At 34.9% G+C, this 7291-nt stretch overlaps 1 protein-coding gene across 1 annotated transcript in view; it reads left to right on the top strand.

Moving 5' to 3' along the window:
* The first annotated feature begins 592 nt into the window (after nt 1-592).
* Nucleotides 593-7291, top strand: part of PTPRD (protein tyrosine phosphatase, receptor type D) — a 468274-nt gene continuing 461575 nt past the window's right edge. Inside the window, exon 1 of the mRNA XM_026866835.1 lies at nt 593-615. The gene's annotated coding sequence lies outside the window, so the exon portion shown is untranslated. The remainder of the gene's footprint in view (nt 616-7291) is intronic.

The raw sequence follows: 7291 nt of genomic DNA, 5'->3' as shown, positions 1-7291 counted from the left end.
GGTGCAGCACCTTTTATGAGTAAAAGAGATGCCCTTCAGAGCTGCATTCAGAACTTGTAGAGAGAGTCTATGTATTTTTCACTATATTAGCTGAGTATTGGATCAGGGTCTTATTTTGTGTCCATTCTTATGTTTGCATTTTTTCAATCTGAAATCAAAAGTATTTATTGATTGCGTGCAAAGAACAAGAGTCGTATGTGATACATTATAAGCATCAAGTTTATAAAAAATATTTCTCTTCCTACAGGCTATGAAAATGAATATCTATTTTGATACACTGAAAATTATCTATGTTTCTATAAGTTATAATTTGAAGGATAACTTTTTTTTGATCTTTGGTATTATATGGATTTCCTGCTACATGGATTGAAACCAGAGAAAGTATGTGTCCTTTTAAATTGTATAGTACTCTGCTGTTAGAGATTGAACATTCGACACACAGGATATTCCCTTCACTTAGGTTCAGAAATAGAAAGTAAAAATTAAACTTGTCACAGTTTTTAACTTCTCTAACAGAAAAATATAATATGTATTTCACAAAGTTTTATTCTGCCTCTTTCTTTTTCGTCAGGTGAGAAATTCAGTGGACAGCACCAAAATCTACAAAGGTTCAAAGTAAGTTTTCCCATACATTCACTTTCTAAATGTTCATTGCTAAGAGTTTTTTGCTATGTTAGTTAATCTTTTCTAAAAGGCCTGACTTCTTTTGGTTCAGACTTTTTTGTTATAAACCACAAACTTTCTTCTACTTGGCATTATTTAGTACATCTTGGAAAATGTATCCCTTTTGTAATTCCACAAAGTTCTTCTTGTCAGGAAAGAGCATAATGCTTGGATGAGAAGACTGTGTAATAACACTTGTATGTATCTCCTAAGGTGCAGGAGTGAGACCATAGTTCAGATTATACAGTGTCGGAATAAAAGAAAGTCTCCTTGCTACAGTGTGATTCCTGAGGTGTGCTATAAATCAAACGGAAATGTAGAGAATGCATTGGATGAGTAACAGCATTTAGAACAAAGAGCACTTCCAGTTGTTCTGTCTTGTGTGATCTCTCACACTAGTCTTTGTACAATGAATAATTCTCATCTGTAAAGGCAAAGTAAAACAGGAAAGCAGATTCTTGTGAAAAAAAAAGTATTCTACAAGCTATAGCTGTATGCAAAAGGTATGTCAAACCTTTTATGTTTTTCACCTACTTTATATAAGGTAATACGACAGTTAGGCACATATGATCTGACCTATCTCTTTTTGATGAGTAAGGCAAGGTATTCATTGACTTGGCTATGAAGAAGATCAGTACCTAGTGAGAAAACACTTTAAGGCTAGTAAAGCACCACAGTAAATTTGTGATTATTTTATATGTGTACAGACAATTTGGCAATTTATGACACTATCCATATATTATGTAATATATGGATGATGAGGTATAGGAAATTTGAGGTTGTAGATCATATTATGAAACAGGTAAACTATTTCTGTATTCAAGGGGAGTCTTCAGGATTCATACATGAACACTTTACATTTAAAACATTGATAGCAGAGCTGAAAAAGGTGGTGAAAAATAGTATCACATATTTATGGAGTTAATAAGTCACTTAGAGAAGTAAAAATGCTGACTTCATTGTGGAGAAAGACAGAATTGTAAAATGATTAAGTGAATGGACAATAAATTGCCACATGAAATTCAGCATGCAGTAAATGTGATGTTCCCTGAAAAAAACAGTTCTCATAGCACAATCATTCACAATTTGAAAGTGGTTAACTTCCATTTAAAGCTACATAATTGTTGTGGGTTGAACCCAGAGGGAAACTAAGCACCACACAGCCATTCACTCACACCTTCCCCCTCAGGAATGGGAATGAGAAAATAAAGCAAAAAGGCTCAGAAATAGAGATAAGGACAAAGAGAGATGTCTCACCCATTATGGTTAAGGACAAAAGACAAAATCATTAAGGGAAGAAAAAGAACATCACTTTAATTCAAACACTAACAACACTTAACAGACAGACGAGGACAGTGAGAGGCATTACCACATCTTAAAAATACCTTCCCTCCACCTCTCCCTTCTTCCAGGCCTCATTATTTGTTCCTTATCTCTCTACCTCCTCCCCTTCAGCAGCACAGTGGCAGGGGATAGGGGTTATGGTCAGTCTGCTGCTCCTTCCTCCTCATGGAGGACACTCCTTGCATTGTTCTCCTACTCCATATGGTTCCCTCGTCATGAGAGACAGTCTTCCATGAGCTTTCTCCAGCATGAGTCCTTCCCACAGGCTGCAGCCATTCTCATGCTCTTCCAGCATAGGTCACCCCAGCGTGCTGCAGTCCTCCCAGCACTGAACTACAACAGTAGGGACTTCTCAGAGTCCCAGTCTCCTTTAAGCACATCCACCAGCTCTGGTGTGGGGTCCTCCACAGGTGACAGATCAATCTCTGCTCCACTGTAGATCCCCACAGGTGGCAGGGGGGGCAGCCCTGCCATCTCACCACAGGATACATAGGAGTCTCTGTTCTGGAGCAACTTCCCCTTTCCTTCTTTCTTCCAATGAGGGTGTTTGCAGCAGTGTCTTTCTCGTAACTCCTCCTCAGAACTCCCTCTTTCTTCTCCCATGTTCCCTTTCCTAAATACATTATCACAGAGTCATGGCTCCTGTAGCTAATTGGCTCAGCCTTTACCAGAGGCGGGTCCAACTTGGAGCCAAGGGAGCTTCAAGAAGCTTCTCACAGGGACCACCACTGTAGCCCCCTCCCCTCTACTAAAAATCCCTGCCACAGAAACCCAGTGCAATAGTTCATAGCAAAAGTAAATACAGCAACATCAGGCAAGATGAGGAGCAGGACAAAATGATTATCAAAATAATAAAACAGGTTTTGTATGAGTAATGACTATATATCTAGCATTCTTCAGTGTGGAACAGAGATAAACTGGAAAGACCAGACAAAGGTTTATGAAAACATGGTGAAACCATGTCCGTTGTGTAGGAAGAAAAGAAAAAAAAAAAAAAAGGAACAATCATTCTTTTTTTCTTCCAGTAAAAAAACATAATCTGAAAACTGAAAGTAAAAAGTGCGAGGTTCAGAATAAGTAGAGTTTATAGGGAAGATGTGAAAGTCCCTGAAAAAAAAAGTTAGTTGGGCTTCAAAATTTTCCATAGACTCAAGGAAAACAAGGAAAAAATGTGGAAGAAAAATCCCATAAAGCTGTAAATACACTGATACGCCCTCTGACTTCAGAAAGTCCCCAAGGTGCAATTCTGTGGATACATGCCCAGTGATAGTATCACTACATATCTGTGCTGTTCTTACACTTCCCAAAATTTCCATTATTAGGCACTCAGTAGCCCAGGGGAGCTATTGTGTTACAAAGATCTTTGGCCATTCTTGCTATTATGGTACAGTTTATAGAATATTGTATCAATTGAAAAGTAACACATAGAAATATATCTAGTGAGTTAAATAAATTACCAGACATATACTTTAGTCTCTTTCTAGCCTCCCCACTTTAATGTAATTTTATACTTTAAGTCACTCTCAATCTTGTGTTAAGTGGCAGTGGCAATATCAGAAGCCCAGAAAAAGCTTGCTGTTGCATCAAGATTCATCCTTGCTTAGTTAAATTGTGTTGGGCATTCACAGCTAACACAAACTATGTTTTGTACAGACCTCAATGGAGGGAGCTATTCTAAGCCATAAGAGACAATGAAATGTCAGTATTTTCTTCTCAGACATTCCTCAGTGAGATGTCTACAGAAAATAATAGTGAGGAAATTGTTAGAGATAGGAGGAAAACTGACCACACCAATTAAGAAAGATTGTTGCAAATCTAGGAATAAAATGGGGCTTATGAACATGAGAGAGAAAATGAAAATGATAGATTAACAGGGATAAGCTACCTAAACACGACATCCCTCTGTGATCAAAATTCAACTGATATTTAACTTTTGAATAAAAAAAATCCTTCTTTGGAGTCTTCTCTTTAAAATGTATGTAACAACTGGGGTCATTTCATAGGGAGATTCTTTTTAATTTGTTTTTCTGTGGAAAGAAGTGAGTATTAAAAATCACATTATGAAAACACTGGATAAAATGGGAGAAGCTATTCTTCTCACAATGACCAATACCTTTCTTGCTTTTTAGTTTTATTTTCCATATTGGCACTAGCTAGATAAAATTCTGTTCTTTACGGTTTATATGCTGATACAGGATTGATGAGCACACACATCACTGTAGTCTTGGAGAGGGGCTGTCCAAGAGCTGTGTTTATCTGCACGAGGTGTTACTTAATAGCACCAACCTTGACTAGTACAAGGCATTATTTCTAAATTTCCTTTCCCTCTCTCTGTCTCTTTATATTGCAAGTTAGAAAGAGACAATAGAGAAAAACACTGGAAGATGGTGTCTAGATCTAATTGACTAGCATATTTAAAGTGGGTTGTGGTTGCTTAGAAACATTTATAACCTTTATCAGAAGTCTGATTATTAAATAGTCTGCAGGGCAATGTAGGACAACATGTTTTTACAGGAGCAAGAATTACAGTGAAAGATGGTCTGTGGCTTAATTTTAAAAAATTGTATTAATACAAATATCTCTCTTTTTTTTTCTTTTTTTTTTTTTTTTCTTTTAAGCATTACATTGCAGAAAAAATTTAGAACAGTGCTTATGCCAGTGCAGTAAACTGACAGTGTCATGACGACTGTGGGCCAACTAGCTGTTTATTCTGTAAGGCCCTCTGATAATTCCATCACTAGTTATATCTTCTCTGTGGTTGATCTTGAGAGCTTGTAATTTACTTATTATAGCAAAGTGCATATTATGCAGGAAGAAGCTGATTATGGAGATCAAAGGACACAGAGATGTCTAAAGTGCAGCAGCCTTTGATTATATAACACCCTTATGACAAAAAAATCTTACAGTGAGGGAATACTTGAAGTCTCAAATTTGTAGAGGATAGGGGAAGAAATATGTCCTGATATTTCCAATACAGATGACTTATTAAAAGCATCTAATCTATAACTAGCTATATTTATCTGCTGAAATCTCATTGTCTAATTACGTCTTTTTAAAAAATATATAAATAACACCTATGGTAATTTGTTTTGGGGTCCTCCATGACAAAATGTTCATTCTTTCTAAAGTCCCAGGTTTCTTCGCAAAGCATTGTTGTAATCTCAGGGAACTTTGGTTTTCTAAGTAATGTGTTTCTTCTATTTCCCTGCTACACATAAAGCTGTTAATTCTCTGTTGCATCAGTGAGGTCACTTAAAACATTGAATCTTCATGAAAGACATGGATATTATAAAAACTGACAGGTTTATAGTATATTTTTTTCTGTCCTGTAGCCTAGCAGAAAGTATTATGCAAAGGGTAGGATTAGAAAAATTCTCTCCTGTCTTGAGATGTAGATTTAGTCTTAAGTGACCAAGATTCGTCAAGAAAAAATATAAATCATAATAAAATTATAGCAAGTCTGGCCTGTACCTGAATTAGCAAACAAGGACAATGATTTTTCTCTTTAACAGAGACTTTTTTACCAGGCAAGTTATTCTACTATTTCTAATTACAAAAATTCTAACTGTTCTAGAGCAAATTATTACCTGTTAATACCTACCATCAAAAAATAAGGTAAAAGGAGTGAGGGGAAGACCAGCAGCATAATTAATAAATCAGAAGCTTCAGTGTTAAACAAAACATACATTAGCAGGGTTTCAAAGCAAATGTACTCATGAAAATATGATTTTTCTATCATTTATTTATCTTGAGAAGACATTATAAAGGATCAAAAATATTCAGTAGCTTACTGATCAAGACTAAACTTGATTTATTCTTGAGTTAAGGTTCTGTAGAAATAGCCAGCTTTCTGAGTCCTATGGACTTTTAGGACTTTTAATGTAAACTTCCCTCTACCACTACTAACTGGGATGAAGTCTGCAATGAAAACAGGAAGAATATTTAACCATAAAATGAGTGAGAATAACTTCACACAAATTCTGACACACACATAAAATGCTGTCATGTAGATAAAGTAAACCACTGAAGAACTGAAATTGAAAACACCATCCAAACTCCCTATTAATCTAAATTGTTATTTGTTGCCATGCTATATCAATATTCAGTAGCAAACTATTATTCAAAACCATAGTATGCCTTTAACAAACACAAATATTAATTGAAGCAACAAAGTAATGTTTATCTTATTTCCTGTAGATTAAATCCTTTCTATTTTCTAATTTAATGAAAGGCCATTAAATGAAACTATTATTGGAAAAGATATACACAGGAACTCTATTTAGGAGAATTGCAGTTAAAAGCATATTACACCTCTGGACAGCAATAAAGGAAATGGGCATGACTTTTTCAACCTCAATGAGTCATATGCCCTTTTTGTCTTGAAAAAATGATAATTTTTTGGAAAAGGTTAGGGGTTGTCATAAGATAACTTACTGGGACATAAACTTGTCACAAGATATTTCAGAAAACAGAATCAGTCTTATCATTTGATGTCATTTATTTAGTATTTTCGCATCAAGAACTTAATTAACCAAGTTCATAGATGTAATTATTAGTTTTTATCAGAGAAGTTGTTAGGCTCCCAGGACTACAGCACTGAATTACCTGGCAGTTAACAAAGAGGAAAAACTCTTCACACAGTTTCTGTAATTTTATATAATGTGTTCCTGGACTTGCAAGTGTTCAGTGTGGGATTTTTTTTTTTTTTTTTTTTATTCGAAGATGACCTAAAAATTTGTGGGATGATAAGTAAAGACCATGTCCCATTCAGGCAGTTTTTTATTCTAATTCTACAGAAAAAGAGCAAATAACTTATTATTGGTAAAAAAACCCAACCAACAATTGGGAAAGCCAAGGAAGAATATCCAGTGAAAATAAAAAGACTTGCAAGAGTGTGATTAAATTTCATGAATATTTTATTATTTTTCTAATTATGAGAAAGTTTATAAGTGAATTTCCTTTACAAATACAACCAGTACAAATATTTTTTTATAAAATAAAATGGAATTATGAAACTTAATCTTTTGGAGATACTCTTACATTGATGTTTTCAATAATTTGAATTAATTTGACTATCCTAGAATTAACGGATCAAAACATTTCTTCAATGACTATTATAGTAATGACTCATCATTATTATTTTACAATAGTACAGTAAAGTTTTATAGACCTTAAAGTGTATAGTATTTTATTCTCCCTGTCATCACCTAGATTAGTAACGGAAATCCAGTGTTGAAAAGACTTTGTAAACTGCACCACCATCCTATAGAACAGATGTTAACTG

Source organism: Athene cunicularia (assembly GCF_003259725.1).
Source record: "Athene cunicularia isolate RWA chromosome Z unlocalized genomic scaffold, athCun1 chrZ_part4, whole genome shotgun sequence".
NCBI classification, from domain to species: Eukaryota; Metazoa; Chordata; class Aves; order Strigiformes; family Strigidae; genus Athene; species Athene cunicularia.
Note: the sequence above shows the minus strand (reverse complement) of the source record. Positions and strands in the feature narration are given on the sequence as shown.